Below are 15,729 nucleotides of genomic sequence, written 5' to 3'. Positions count from 1 at the left end.
TTACCATACAAAAAAAAATATTCTGGGAAATAACGTGAGCGTAAGCTGTCTGTTTTATATTTTCATATGTTTCACGGTTGGCATCTCTGTCATGTATTTAGTTAGAGCTTTTGTGTTTGTAGTTTTGTGCTTATTTTATAATTAGTGGTTTCTTTTTTTTGTAAACAAAAAAAAGTGATGGCGGTGTGAGTGGGATGGCGCTTGGCTGGCGGTGTGCGTGGGGTGGCGCTTGGAAGGCAGTGTGCGTGGGATGGCGCTTGGAAGGCAGTGTGCGTGGGGTGGCGCTTGGAAGGCGGTGTGCGTGGGGTGGCGCTTGGAAGGCGGTGTGCGTGGGGTGACGCTTGGCTGGTGGTGCCAGCCAAACGCCAGTCCACATTCCCATCAGCTGGTGTGATTCTTGTATCAAGCATGTGGGCGTATGTAAGTGATGGGCCCTTGAGTGGCGCGGTCTGTTGATGTGAGTGTTGTAATGTGCTGGGCCCGTGGCTGGCGGTGTGAATGGTCTTGTGCGTGTCATGTATGAAAGGTGTGTGAATGGACTGTAAAGCGGTTGGTGCCTTGTCACGGCTTTACACCTCACGTGAGTCATTGGTTCAGTTTTTGGCCTTTCAGTTATTAACAGTGCATTTCATTTTTGTGAAATCTCTTGTTAATAAAATTTGATCCACTGAACCATCACTCACCCTCGTGCCAAATCCAACCAGTGTGTGTGGTAAAAATGACAAAACCTGCACAGCTGTAATCAGGCATCGCAGCACACCTGTGACACGCTAGGTGCCTCGGTGGGACACCGATGATGAAGCATTCCACCAACTTGGTTGGTGGGTGAGGGGTCTTTTTCACATAACCTAAGTGTGTTTCTTTTCACAATTTTAGTGTTTGGCACATCACGGACGTATGTGCACACATCAAAATGATATATTACAAAAATACCTGTGTTTGGGGGGGGGAGGGCCCACCTATGTTTTTGGTCCTGGGTGCGGCCTTCATCTAGGGAAACCTACAAAACCCAGACATTTTTTAAAACTAGACACCCCAAGGAGTCCAGGGAGGTGTGGCTTGCGTGGCTCCCCCAACATTTTCTTACCCAGACTCCTCTGTAAACCTCAAACTTTGCATAAAAAAGCATCTTTTCCTGACTTTTCTTAGTAGGATCACCGCTCCAGCACAAAATTCCTACTCCCCAGTTTTCCCCTCAGTCGCCCAAGTAAAATGACACCTCACTTATGTGGGTCCCCAAAGCAGAGTCCGTCTAAAGATGTATAAAAGAATATGTCGTTATAAACTCGCTGTGCTATCCCCTCTATCTCTACAAGTTTTGGGCCTTATTCTGTTGCAGGCACCTGGCCCACCCACACAAGTGAGGTATCATTTTTATCGGGAGACTTGGGGGAACGCTGGGTGGAAGGAAATTTGTGGCTCCTCTCAGATTCCAGAATTTTCTGTCACCAAAATGAGAGGAAAGGGTGTTTTTTTAGCCAGATTTTGAGGTTTGGAAAGGATTCTGGGTAACAGAACCTGGTCAGAGCCCCACAAGTCACCCCATCTTGGATTCCCCTAGGTCTCTAATTTTAAAAAATGCACAGGTTTGGTAGGTTTCCCTAGGTGCTGGCTGAGCTACAGGCCAAAATCCACAGGTAGGCACTGTTTTTTTTCAAAAAATGGGATGTGTCCACGTTGCGCTTTGGGGCATTTCCTGTCGCGGGCGCTAGGCCTACCCACACAAGTGAGGTATCATTTTTATCGGGAGACTTGGGGGAACGCTGGGTGGAAGGAAATTTGTGGCTCCTCTCAGATTCCAGAACTTTCTGTCACCATAATGTGAGGAAAATGTGTTTTTTTAGCCACATTTTGAGGTTTGCAAAGGATTCTGGGTAACAGAACCTGGTCAGAGCCCCACAAGTCAACCCATCTTGGATTCCCCTAGGTCTCTAGTTTTCAAAAATGCACAGGTTTGGTAGGTTTCCCTAGGTGCCAGCTGAGCTAGAGGCCAAGATCTACAGGTAGGCACGTTGCAAAAAACACCTCTGTTTTCTTTCAAAAAATGGGATGTGTCCACGTTGCGCTTTGGGGCATTTCTTGTCGCGGGCGCTAGGCCTACCCACACAAGTGAGGTATCATTTTTATCGGTAGACTTGGGGGAACATAGATTAGCAAAACAAGTGTTATTGCCCCTTGTCTTTCTCTACATTTTTTCCTTCCAAATATAGGAGTGTGTGTAAAAAAGACATCTATTTGAGAAATGCCCTGTAATTCACATGCTAGTATGGTCACCCCGGAATTCAGAGATGTGCAAATAACCACTGCTCCTCAACACCTTATCTTGTGCCCTTTTTGGAAATACAAAGGTTTCCTTGATAGCTATTTTTTACTCTTTATATTTCAGCAAATGAATTGCTGCATACCCGGTATAGAATGAAAACGTACTGCTCATTTATTGGCTCTGGGTACCTAGGGTTCTTGGTGAACCTACAAGCCCTATATATCCCCGCAACCAGAGGAGTCCAGCAGACGTAACAGTATATTGCTTTCGATAATCTGACATTGCAGGAAAAAGTTACAGAGTAAAACGTAGAGAAAAATTTATGTTTTTTTCACCTCAATTTCAATATTTTTCTTTTTCAGTTATTTTCTGTAGGAAACCCTTGTAGGATCTACACAAATGACCCCTTGCTGAATTCAGAATTGTGTCTACTTTTCAGAAATGTTTAGGTTTCTGGGATCCAGCATTGGTTTCATGCCCATTTCTGTCACCGACTGGAAGGAGGCTGAAAGCACAAACAATTGTAAAAATGGGGTATGTCCCAGTAAAATGCCGAAATTGTGTTGAAAAATTGGGTTTTCTGATTCAAATCTGCCTGTTCCTGAAAGCTGGGAAGCTGCTGAGTTTAGCACAGCGAACCCTTTGTTGATGCCATTTTCAGGGGAAAAACCACAAGCCTTCTTCTGCAGCCACTTTTCCCCATTTTTTTGAAAAAAACTAAATTTTCACTGTATTTTGGCTAATTTCTTGGCCTCCTTCAGGGGAACCCACAACGTCTGGGTACCTCTAGAATCCCTAGGATGTTGGAAAAAAAGGGTGCAAATTTGGCTTGGTTAGCTTATGTGGACAAAAAGTTATGAGGGCCTAAGCGTGAACTGCCCAAATAAGCAAAAAAAAGGCCTGGCACAGGAGGGGGAAAAAGGCCTGGCAGCGAAGGGGTTAACAGTGCATTTCATTTTGGTGAAATCTCTTGTTAATAAAATTTGATCTACTGAACTATCATTCACCCTCGTGCCAAATCCAACCAGTATGTGTGGTAAAAATGAAAAATCAAAGGAGGGAGGGACCGGGAAGTTAAAGGTACAGTATACAGTCTCCCAAAATGGTCATAAACAAATAAAGAGTACACTGTTCCTAAGGAAAACAGAACGGTCTAGGGAACCTGAGTATTCAGGAGCAAAAGCCCTCACGCATCACACTGGATGACAGGCATCATCATTGGGAATTGCTCCACGTCAGGCCGGCACTGCAATGCCTGACGTGCTCCCAGAATGGGAACTGTCAGCCGTATTGCTAATGTGATGACTGGTGGAAGGAAGAAACAAACCACCAATCCAAAAACAGGAGAGCAAAAAAAGTTAGTTAAAATTGGTTATTCATTTCAAACTCACATCATAAATTTAATCAGTATAGGAGAAATGAAGACCAAGGTTAAAAACACAAAGGAAAGTAAGAAATGAGTGTAATGCTCAACAACTTTCAAAACACTACTAGAGGATCCCTAAATGTGTGGTACCTCTAACAAAGGGTCAACATGTTTCGCGTCCAATGGTCCAGGTGGATCCGTTGACGCTTCATCAGGACCAAAAATAGCTTCTCCAATTAACATTAGGAAAATACAAAGCAATCACTTACATTTAGTCAACTGTTAAATGTCATCAAAAAGGTCACCCTAAAAAACACTGATAAAAACAAAACACCAAAATGAAAAAACCTAATGTGCATATTAATACAATGGGTGATCAGAGGAACCATATAGACAGAAATGTGCTTACCATCCCCAACTAGGAGGTGTAGCTCCATAGGAAGCGCAAACCCCAGGACTGTAACGGACACTTTAAACATTGTGGACAAAAATGAATGTGTAAAGCTCATCAGTCACCTTAAGTTAAAGTTGCAGCAGAAAGAAAATTGGTAAAATCTGAAAGCCAGAGGTAGCAACGGATAACATATGGACCCCTGGACTTGAAGTAAGTTACCACATCGTGTTGCCCAAGGTAATAAATCTGACCCCACAAAATAATGGTAGAGATAGGGAAAAACGCTCACCAGTCTCCGTAAGAAAAGGAAGTGTACTTATCAAAAAAACACTCATGTGTGGCGCGGCGTCTTTATCAATCTGCCAGCAGGTACTTACAAATGTATCCGAGGTCCTACATGAAGGACCTACCCTCCGGTTCGCGTTCTCGTCAAGTGACTGGGAATGCCGGAGACAGGATTATAAATGTGCAGTAAACGCGGAAGCTACCGTCTTCTGGTCTGCGCGTCATCAATAAGGGCATAAACACAAAGGAAGGACACAATACAGTGCTCATCCGAGGAGGAGTAAAAATAGAAGAAGGACTCATCAATACTCCACATTAAGGAGACAAGCTAGAAGAAGGAATTTCACAGTTCAACCTCTGGGAAAATAGAAATGGAGAAAATATTTTTAAAAATGTGTAAATAATGGAGAATAATCAGGATGTGAAGGTAAATTAAGCTATACCCAAAAAATTCAATAAAAAAGCCAAAAATCAAGGCACAAAAAGGCTGAGAAATCTCTAGGTAGAAATCATGTCAGCAAAGCCCAGGGTATCTCATCGTTTAAACCCTGTTCGCCTTCAAACGAACAAAGGTCCAGGATAGCGGAGCACTAAATTACCCCCGGAGAGGTTGTTCAGATACTCTCTAGCTTTAACCTCTGACGTAAATGCTCGAGTCTTGCCCTTTGCATTGACCTTCAACCGGGCAGGATACATCAGAAAAGCTTTGCCCTCCACATCCTGAAAAGGCTTGATGAGTTGCCTAAGCTGGCATCTCCTCTCCACTGTAACGTGGCAGAAATAGGACACACAAAGAAAGCATATCCATTAAAACTTTATTTGGTATCATGCATACCTTTTTAAAAAATTAATTGCTGTATTAGAAAATTCCCAAAGTACACCAGGATGGCCCTGGACCTGTCAGATTTCTCCACCTGATGTTTCTTGAGCATCAGTGGATAGCAATGGACTTGTTGTACCTCTAAATCACAACTCCGTAAAGAGGGCTCCGGAAAGGCCCCCTAAAAAAGATTCAACATGAAGGCTCTGATATCACTGCCTTCCACTCCTTCCGCGAGGCCCCCAAATCTTAAGTTTCTCTGTCTCTGCCTATTTTCAAAACCTTTTGTTTTCAAGAGTATGTCTATTAACTGACCCTTGTGAGCTTCAGACTGGCCCTTAATTGCACCCACATCCAGTTTTAGAGATGCTGCCTGATCTTCGGCTGAAGAGATCCGATCACCTATCTTGGCGCAAGTTTTAACTTTCCTGATTGCCCAGAGTTTTTTTTTTTACTCACACTGATGCGACCGCATACAACTTTGCATCCCACCGTTCAAAATCAGTAGTTAATTGACGTTTTTTTAATATTGCACTAGACAATGTATGTATACTAGGTACGATACAGCAGCCTACCTGCTGAACATACCATCACTGTACTCACTGCTGCTATGTAACTGAAAATGTCTACTTATCCTTACACTTGGGAAAATTCATAAATAAATAAATAAAAACTTTCCTGATTGCACCATGCAACTTTTTTGTAGTCAGCCGGACTATCTAGCTGTCATTAAGAGTCTCTTCCTGACGCTGCTAGGCTAGGTGAGGGCTCCTCTTTTCCTGTCCCTGGAATTGATTGATTTCCGTCTGTGATACACATTAGCGGACGTTGAGTTTGGTCATTGGGGTATGCCTGTTGTGTTGTGGAGTAATCCCACTTTAGAGCCCAGGGGCAAGGGATGCAAATTCCTCTGGAACCCCCACCCTGTTTACTGCACTTCTGCTTTTTGTGTTTTGCTCACCTGGCGATGGCACAGGCCCCCTCAGATGCGCTGCTCGATGTGGTCCCTGAAGCCTGAGTGTGGTTCATCATCCAGGTCACTAAAGTTCAAATTAGAGGAATTGGAGCCATCGTAAGCACAAAAAAAAAAATAACTTAGCATCAACATCCTGGAGGTTCTCCTTAACTATTGGCCCACCAGGTTTTTCCTTGAGAGAGCAAACATCACACTCAGGGGGGGCCAGGTGCAGTAGATATCTTGAGAACCCCTCTCAGCTCTGTGCTCTGACTAGCTGTAGCTAACACTGGCTCGGGGAGGGGGGTGAATGGGTCACAAGTAGCAGCTAGATGTACACAAGCTGATTCTCAGAGATGTGACCCCCTCCTGGCCAGCTCCATCGTCACCACCCCATTGAAGCAGGAGACCCGGCTTCACAACCTGAGCCACCTTTCTGTCTGTCCCTCCACAGCTCGGGGAGTGCCTCTCCATGTCCGGGCACCCCTCGCAAACCTGGATGAAAGGCGGTATAGGACCAATAGTTTCACAACCCCTAAAATCATGACAGTCACAAGGAGCTCCAGAGAGCAAGTTCAGACAATCTCCCACGTGGGGGCACTGACCCGCCATGCCTCCCGAAGAGATTGGGCCGTAGAGCTGATAGGCAGCAGTCCTGATGATTAGGAAGGGGTCAGCCACACACTCTTTCTCCCTCTCTGTGGGGCATGCCAGCTCCATCACTGCACCCATATCTCCAGCTGCTGGGGCCACCACCAGAAAATCTGCCATAGAAGGCAGAGAGCGTGCTGCAGAACCTCCTGTATCAGCATCCTTTTTACTGCTACAGCACGCCCCAGATCTTCCGGCTCTTTGCTCCCCCCTGCCTTCCTTGTTCCCACGCTCAGATTTCAAGCGAGCTTGCCCTGCGGCCCGCTGTAACAGTGCTGCACTCTCTGCTACATCACACGGAGCAGACACGTAGGACCATATTTATACTTTTTTGCACCGCAATTGTGTCATTTTTTTACTCAAAAGCGGCGCAAACTTACAAAATATAATAGCATTTTGTAAGTTTGCGCCACTTTTGCGTCACAAAATGACACAAATGTGGCACAAAAAAAGTATAAATATGGGCCATAGTTTTGGGCAGGATCCCACTCACTCTGAATCGCTCTAAACTGCTGGCTGCCCCTGTGTGGCCTGGCTTGCTATGAAGGTAGAGAGAACTGGCACACTGATCTCTACTTCCCAGGGGACACAGAGCATAGTGTCACATGCCTTGCAGCTTTGGCCCACCTTTTCTCATCTGCAGTGCTGTTTGAGGCCAAGCTGGAGCTGAGCGGGGCGGCCCGCAAAGCGCATTATGCGCTTGCCATCTTGCTTCGAACTTTAAGCTCCTATCTAAAGGTGGATTTTTGCAAGTTAACCATCAGTCCAGAGGCACCTTTGTAAACCTGAAACATCTGTCACAGTCTCCATAGCGAACCCTCTGGTTGTTGTAGGAAGAGTGTGATGTCCGAGTAGAGGGAGATTCTATCTTCGGACAAATCAGGCCAGCAAAACCCTATGAACTGTGCAGCACTTCTAACCACTCTGCCAAGAGTTCAATGGAAAAGGTGAAGAGCAGTGGAGAGAGGGGACATCCCTGCCACGTGCCTCGATCAATAAGAAAGGGATAAAAGAATGACCCATGGTGCAGATCCTTGCTTCACCACGCAGTTATAGTCACCGCTTGTGCTAGTTCTAGTCTTGTGGTAGTCAGTCTTGCTTTGACTGCAGTGCCGGTTTCTTGAGCTAATGATCTTCAGACGGCAAACCTACAGCTCGCAAGCGCATGCACAGAAACAGGACTCAGTGCACAAGATGCAGTTACGGGGCACGTTGTTATGTGTAGTGTCTCTCTTAAGCAAATGTGCAGACTGCTTCTCTATGCAGGATCAAATGAGCAAGGTCAATTCTATTTCAGGACCGGAGGCTCTGTTTATGCTATCTCTCTCTTTACTGTCCAAAACACAGCAGCCAACCAGTTAACAGTAAACAAAAAAACTACACATCCCATGCTGCTAGATATATGATTGCATGCCCCAATCAACAGCCATGACCTCTGTCCATAAATACCATTGTCCCCAATGTCACTTCCTCTTTCTTTGCTGCTCCGTAGCAGATAAGTGCCTTTATTTCACTTCATTGTTTATTGTATTTCTTAGACTGTGTTTGTTTGAAGTGTAAAGCGATGCAATTCCGCTCGCTTATTTTATTGTTATTAGCACTTCCCGCGCTTGTTTTGCAATCGGCTTCTTGCCGACTTTTATTGCCCTTTTTTAAGTGGAGTAGGAGCGTGCTACGCGTGTCGCGCGCGCAGTCCTTTCTTTATGTTTATTTCCATCTTTGAGCACGCGCTGCTTTACGAGCCGATCCTTTCGTTTTCTCCTTGGAAAGAGATCGGCTCGTGATTACAGCTGGCGCTTCAAGGAAGCCCGGTATTCTGTCCTTCCCGACGCCCAACGTGTTTAAAATGTTTGGGTAGTATAAATAAGAGAGGCTTAGCCTAGAGTGCTCAACAGGCTGCTCCCTCCACACTTTCTTGGGCACATATATGTATAATTATTTTTCATTGGCCTGCTAGGGCTTTTTGCACTCCCCCTTGTGTTTGTTACCTTTTTGATATGTTCCACTATTTCAATGGCTCAATGGAGTGAGAAGCAGGGTACTCCACTGAAGATATTGGTAACCAACTGGAAGTTAATTTAGCGGAAGCCCTTAATACCAGGGTTCAGCAGTCAGTAAATGACGCCTTAGTGAGAGCCTTAGGACCCTTTTCAGGTAAATTTTTAGATTACGCTCGTTCACAGGGTTGGCTTCATGGGCAGCAACCTCTTCCTGAGGGAACTAAGGCTAAGTCCAAGTCTAAAACAAATAATTTAGAAGGAAAGGATGCTCCTTCTGGAGACTTGCATGCTGACATTTTCGAATAATTGCCCAAAAAGCAAGCTGCCGAACGCAATTATAGTTCTAAAAAACAGGCGTCTTATTCCCCTTCTTCCTCAGATAAAGATTCTTCTTCTAAAGACTCGGATGACTCGGAGGCTCTGGGTTTGAGTACAAAAGCAAAGAAACGGACACCACCTCTTCAAGTTTTGGATTTTGATCCAGCAGAGTTTGTGCATCCGAGAACTTCCAATTGGGTTCCTTCATCTGAAGTAGCACAGTATGTTCACTCCATTCTTATGAAAAGTTTTGACAAGGAGGTACGCTCTCGCCTCAGGACGGAATGCCCTAGACCAGATTTAGAAGACAAAGTGGCTGACACTCCTGATATTGACCCCACTATGGTCACTTTCATGAAGAAATTCGCTAAAGACCCTAAAAAGGGATTGGAGAGGTTTTGGAGCTTATGCCAAGATAAGCTATTGGATCTTTCGGGTCCGTTAACTGAGATCCTACATATAGCTTATTTGGCCAAGGAGTCCAATACACCTGTAGATACTGACGTTCTGATTGGATGGGCTCAGCGTGCCATTTGCCTTTTGGGCAATACTAATTGCGCTATTCTTCTGAGCGCAGAAAATCTGTCCTCATGCGTATTGATCCGAAATTAGCTGATTTATCCTCCTCTGAGGCAGGCCCATCTGCCGATGGCCTCCTTTTGGATCCGTTTTTATCAAGGAGCTGGCCAAATTTTGTTCTACCTTCTCGTCACTTGATATGGCACAAATGTCCCTTAAAAAGGTCTTCAGACGAGGCCTTTTTGTCAAGGCCGGTTGTTTTGGCGAACAAATGCCCGGCCGCGGTACCTTCTCAGGTCCTCAAAACTACTACCCCAGAGGGAGAGGGGGCTGATATGGAGACCAATCAGACCCCACCTTCTATCCCACTCGCTCCCGAAGAGGCCACACCAGATTTCGTAGAGGACCCCATAGAGGACAACAAGGAGCAATCCAAGAAGCTGCTTACTCAGGTGAGCATTATTCCATATTCTCAGGTGATTCTTGGAGGCAGAGTGGGATTGTTTCTAGAGAATAGGAAAAAGATTTCTGGAGACCCTTGGATTCTTCAGACAGTGTTGGGGTTTCATCTAGAGTTTATTGGCTCTCCGACGCAAATTACACCTCCGATTCCAATGATTTTTCCCCATGCAGACTTTTATAGATGCAGAGGTTCAAGCCTTGCTAGACAAAGGGGCAGTAAGTTTCTCAGTCCTTCATCCTTCATGATTTCTCAGTCCCATCTTTGTGGTAGACAAAAAAGGAGGGGGTCATCGCTTAGTATTAAATCTAAGGGATTTCAGCTATTGGATCTTGTATAGGCATTTCAAAATGGAAGGGATTCACATATTAAGGGATATTCTTTTGGAAGGGGACTGGATGGTCCGTCTGGACCTAAAGGATGCTTACCTTTCGATCCCTGTGTCCCCCCCCCCCCCCCCTCCCCCACAGGAGATTTCTTCAATTCCTGTGGAAGGGTCAATGTCTGGAATTCAATGCTCTCCCGTTTGGCCTGTCGTCAGCCCCTTGGTGTTTCACGAAACTGTTGAGACCAGTGATGGAATGGTTGAGGACCAAGGGAGTTCGTTTGATCATTTACCAAGATGATATTTTACTGATGGCTCAGGAACCTCAATCTCTTCTGACTCATTTAGACTGGACTATCAATCTGCTGCAAGATTTGGGTTTCATTATCAATGTGCAGAAGTCATTATTGATTCCGACCCAAGTGATAGAGCTTCCAGGCTTCAAGATAGACTCGGTCCATGCTCAGCCAATTCTCCCCTCGCAAAAGATTCGCAATATCAAGAGGGCACTGAGGGTAGCTTTAGTCAGCCCGACTATTTCTCTGAGGAATATTGCCAGAATAGTGGGCCTTTTGGCCTCTTCTATTCAGGCAATCTTTCCAGCCCCACTTCACTACCGTGTCTTGCAGAGACTCAAGATCAGGCATCTGCAACAGGGTCTGAATTACTCAGAACTGATTCCTTTAACAATGGAGGTTAAATCGGAGTTTCTTTGGTGGCTCCAGCACATGGAAGCCAGGAAAGGCAGAGCTATTTTCGGTTCTCACCCAGAGGTGGTGATCAAGTCCGACGCCAATCGCTGGGGTTGGGGAGCCCATTGCGGTCCCCTTGTGACTGGGGATCGTTGGTCGAAAGTGGAACAGACTCTTCACATCTTTTGCTATAAAGAGTCTTTCTCCTCAGAACATGGACTGGTGCATACTGCTGAGGATGGACAACATCTCAGCCGTAAGGTATGTCAACAGAGGGGTACGAAGTCCAGGATCTTGGCAGAGATTGCCAAGGATTTCTGGCACTATTGTCTCAAACATCACCGGATTGTTCTAGCAGAATATCTCCCAGGAGATCAGAATACAATAGCGGACTGGAACTCCAGGTTTCTGACGGATTCCAGCGATTGGAAACTGGATCCAGTGATTTTCTTTCAGATACACAGGGAGTGGGGCCCTTGCAAGTGGATCTGTTTGCATCTCGCCTCAACTCTCAGTTAGCAAAATTCTTCAGCTGGCGCCCGGATCCTCTGGCACTGGCGAAGGATGCTTTCCTTCAGGATTGGTCTCAATTTCGGGGTAATGCCTTCCCTCCTTTTCTGATGATCTCCAGGGTACTGTCTCAGGTGCGGAGACAGAAAGCAGACATTGTCTTGGTGACTATTTTGGAGAGCTCAACCTTGGTTTCCTATTGTTCTGCAATTAACTTGTGCTCGCCCGCTTCTCATTCCTCCTCGTCAGAATCTTCTCCTGAGCCCGGAAGGGCATCAACATCCACTGATCCTATCAGGGAAACAGACATTGATGGCCTGGATGGTTTCCGGTTGAGATGGAATTCCCCTGGTCTTTTGACACAGGCTGCAGAATTCATCAAGCGGGCTTAGGCTTCAGGCACGCATAAACGATATTCATCAGCATGGCGCAGATGGCATAGTTGGCGTGATGGAAGGGGTATTAATCCAGTGGAGTCGGACGGTGAACTAATTGTAAATTTCTTAGCAGAATTGGCAGGTTCAGGTCTGGCATATAGAACTGTTAATAATTTCAGATCAGCTATTTCCGCTGGTCATGTTCATATTGGTGGTAAAACGGTAGGGGAACACACTCTGGTCTGCAAATTGTTAAGGGGTATTCGTTTTTCTAATCCTCCTCAAACCAGATACTCTGTATTATGGGATGTGAACATGGTTTTGAGGTTTTTAGACGAGAGGTCTTCCAATAAATATTTATCTCAAAAACAAATTTCAGCTAAAATGACTATGTTATGTTTAATTTCTTGTAAGAGGGTTTCAGATGTCAAGGCTTGGGACTTGTCTGGTAGGGTGTATTCCCCTGAAGGTGTTACCTTTACTATTACCCGAAGAACAAAAACTAATTGCAGGTCAGTAACTTATCCAAAGTATCCGGATAATTCAAAACTACATGTGGTTCAATGTTTGAAGGATTATGAAGTGGCTACTGATCAATTTAGACAATTTGCTAATGGTCAATTACTAATTTCCTTGCAAAAACCTTTTAAACCGGTCTCTTCTGCCACTCTTTCAAGATGGGTGAAATGGTTAATGAAGGAAGCAGGTATAGATACCAGTCAATTTGGTGCTCACTCTGTTAGAGGGGCTATGACCTCAAAATCTTATGCCTTAGGGTCTCGTCTAGAGGACATTATAAAGGCAGCTGACTTGTCTTCTGAATCTACGTTTCGTAAATTTTATCATAAACCTGTAGTAAATGTTGCTTTGCTAGTAATTGAGCAGCTTTAAACAAGCATAATCGGAGTCTCCGGTCCTGAAATAGAATAAAAATAATTCTAGCTTTCGCATCAAGAATTTTCAATTCTATTAAGGACACGCAGGCGAGGATTATCCCTCCCTGTGATATATGGTTGTGTCATGTATGAATAATATATTTATGTCATATGAAGAATGTTAATTTTATTTTACCCTCCCTTTTTTAATATATTAGTCAGTTCAATGTATTATAGACTATTTTGACTGGCGTGAGATATTACCTTTTATTATTTTATGTTTATAGGGTCTGAACAGAAGACTACCTGAATACTCTTTCCGTCGGTGGATAGGTGAAGACATCTATATGCAGATCAGTTCCTTTGGAAGTTCGTTGGCTTCCAGCTACTGTTGAACTTCATGTATCCCAATCTGGTTGGAAGTTCGTTGAACCGGCGCCTACGTAAGAAGTTTCAGTTCGGAAGTTTTAAGGATTATCTGACTTTTACAAAGAAAGAGGAAGTGACATTGGGGGCCATGGTATTTATGGACATAGGTCATGGCTGTTGATTGGGGCATGTGATCATATATCTAGCATCATGGGATGTGTAGTTTTTTAATTTACTGTTAACTGATTGGCTGCTGTGTTTTGGACAGTAAAGAGAGAGACAGCATAATCCTCACCTCCGTGTTCTTAATAGAATTGAAAATTCTTGACACGAAAGCTAGAAAAAAAATTATCCTGCGCATAGGTTCATAAAAAAACGACATCTTCAGTGCACATGCGCTTTAGTGCTGGGTCTCTTTTCTGCGCATGCTCCGTAAGCTGTGCCTGACGTGCTGTTCTGAACATGTTCTGTTTCTTCCGGCTCAGCAATAAAGTGGGCTGGGGCGTTGCGCCCTGAAGGTCCGGGAGGTATGGCTAGGCCTGCAGTGGGAACTAAAGAAAGCATAGAAGGTAGTAGACTGCTTAGGTCAGGGGCAGAAACCAAGACCTGGACGGTACACGTCCTGGTCAAGTTGGAGTCACAGAATCTTAGTCAGGCTTTTTAGGCTACCCTGAGTATATTTGTCTAGTTTCTTATGAGTCAGTACTTATAGAACCTAAGTTACAGTTAATCAACATACATGTTGTTGAACTCTAGGTAAACACCAAACATGGTGCTGCTGAATATGCAGGAAATTAAGTATCAGTAGGGGCAACAACAAGTGTTATTATATGGACCTGGGAACTCTCAGACGCACAGGACAGGTTTGACCTGGTATTTTGAGAGGTTCACCTGTGTTACCGTAACTCATATGGAATAATTTGAATTTCCTTGTAGCTCACTAGGCTCAGGAGTTGATAATACTCAGCCAATGATACGGACTCAAATAGAACTTTTTTATATTTGGGGGTTGCCAATGGAGAGAGCATGATATATACAACAGGCCAGAGGCCCCAGCGATCAATCAGTGCCATTCCAAGTGTAGACCGTTTTTCCGAGGCTTGTTTTAGATCACATATATGACTCCAGAGAACCTTATGATCAGTTGAACGGGGGAAAATATTTTAAACATATTTATTTATGTCACGATTTGAAACATTCAAAAGATATGGAGTCATATGGAATCAAAGCTGTTATATCAAAAATGGTAAATGCATTAATAGATATATTTTGAAACACCAAAGAATCCAGTTTACTTCATTTGTATTTAGTTGCATTTGCAGTGCTTTCGTAAGCCATGCACAGCTGTCTGAAACGAATGAGCCGGTGCCTTGAGATCAGTAACACCTGTGATGCCCTGCATGCAATCAGCAGCATAACACATATCTCCCCACCTCAAGTTCACGTCCTCCGATCTACAACTCATTTCCTCTTGATCCTCATTCTCGGCTTCAACAGAAGTGTGCTTAGGAGGACATCCAGATACAAAGCTGTTCTCTCTGCGGCAGCTATTAATGGGGTCTTTAGAACGGGGTTAACAGAGGCGGTCTAGTCACGGGTCCTCCTTAGTTTCCCGGTCAAAGCTTTCACTTCCCACAAAAGTGAAATCAAAGAACTGCAGTTCTGCTTCAGTGGACTTACACCAAATGCACTAACACACCTGAAAAAAATGAATTACAAAACTAAAGCCAAGGACTGAAAGGGTTCCTGCTACACTTCGGTTTTTGGTACCCGCGGAGTGGAGAGTCCCTATTTGTACCAGGCTGCCGGCTGAATAATACGGTGAATACAGAGTTACATTCCTTCACACATTTCCCACTCTGCTCTCTGACACAGACTAGAGCGGAGAGGGGCGGCCTCCGGCTCCCGTCCTCCCAGGGCCCCGGCAGCAGCCCAGGCCCGGCCTCGGCCCCGCAGGAAGGAAGCAGCTCGGGGGCCTCTGCTCGGATGTCTCTAATATTCACCGCAGACCCGCCCTCCTGCAGCACGGAGAGTCACCCTCACAACATCACTCACTTTTTATGGTTTCCTGTCGCTCGTTTCTCTTGCGCGTTCTTTCTCGTTATAACAGGAAACGGCGCCTCGTGAGCTGCGGGAGAAACAACCCAGGGACGGACATGAGCCTGGAGATGGAGGGATGGAGACGGGGCCAGTGCGCACGCGCGGAAATGTGACGTTATAACTGCGCATGCTTACGGAAAATCTAAGGTGTACTGCGCATGCTCAGACAGGAAACGGCGCCTCGTGAGCTGCAGGAGGAGGAGAAACAACCCAGGGACGGACATGAGCCCGAACATGGAGGGATGGGGACGAACCCAGTGCGCACGCGCGGAAATGAGACGTTATAACTGCGCATGCTCACAGTATAGACACTGTATCTACGCATGCTCAAACAGCAGCTACCGCTCCCTTTGGCATGCGCAGTAGAAAGATACTGACCCACTGCAGGGGGCGGCTCTCACCGAGACCCTGGGTCTGTTGTCTGGTTCTGGAAGGGCCAGGAGCTGATGC

The 15,729-nt window shown here is 45.2% G+C and overlaps 1 pseudogene; it reads right to left on the bottom strand.

Moving 5' to 3' along the window:
• Nucleotides 1–15,474, bottom strand: part of LOC138248891 (zinc finger protein 585A-like) — a 201,214-nt pseudogene extending 185,740 nt beyond the window's left edge.
• Nucleotides 15,475–15,729: the final 255 nt, after the last annotated feature.

The sequence above is a fragment of the Pleurodeles waltl genome, chromosome 8, assembly GCF_031143425.1.
Source record: "Pleurodeles waltl isolate 20211129_DDA chromosome 8, aPleWal1.hap1.20221129, whole genome shotgun sequence".
NCBI classification, from domain to species: Eukaryota; Metazoa; Chordata; class Amphibia; order Caudata; family Salamandridae; genus Pleurodeles; species Pleurodeles waltl.
Note: the sequence above shows the minus strand (reverse complement) of the source record. Positions and strands in the feature narration are given on the sequence as shown.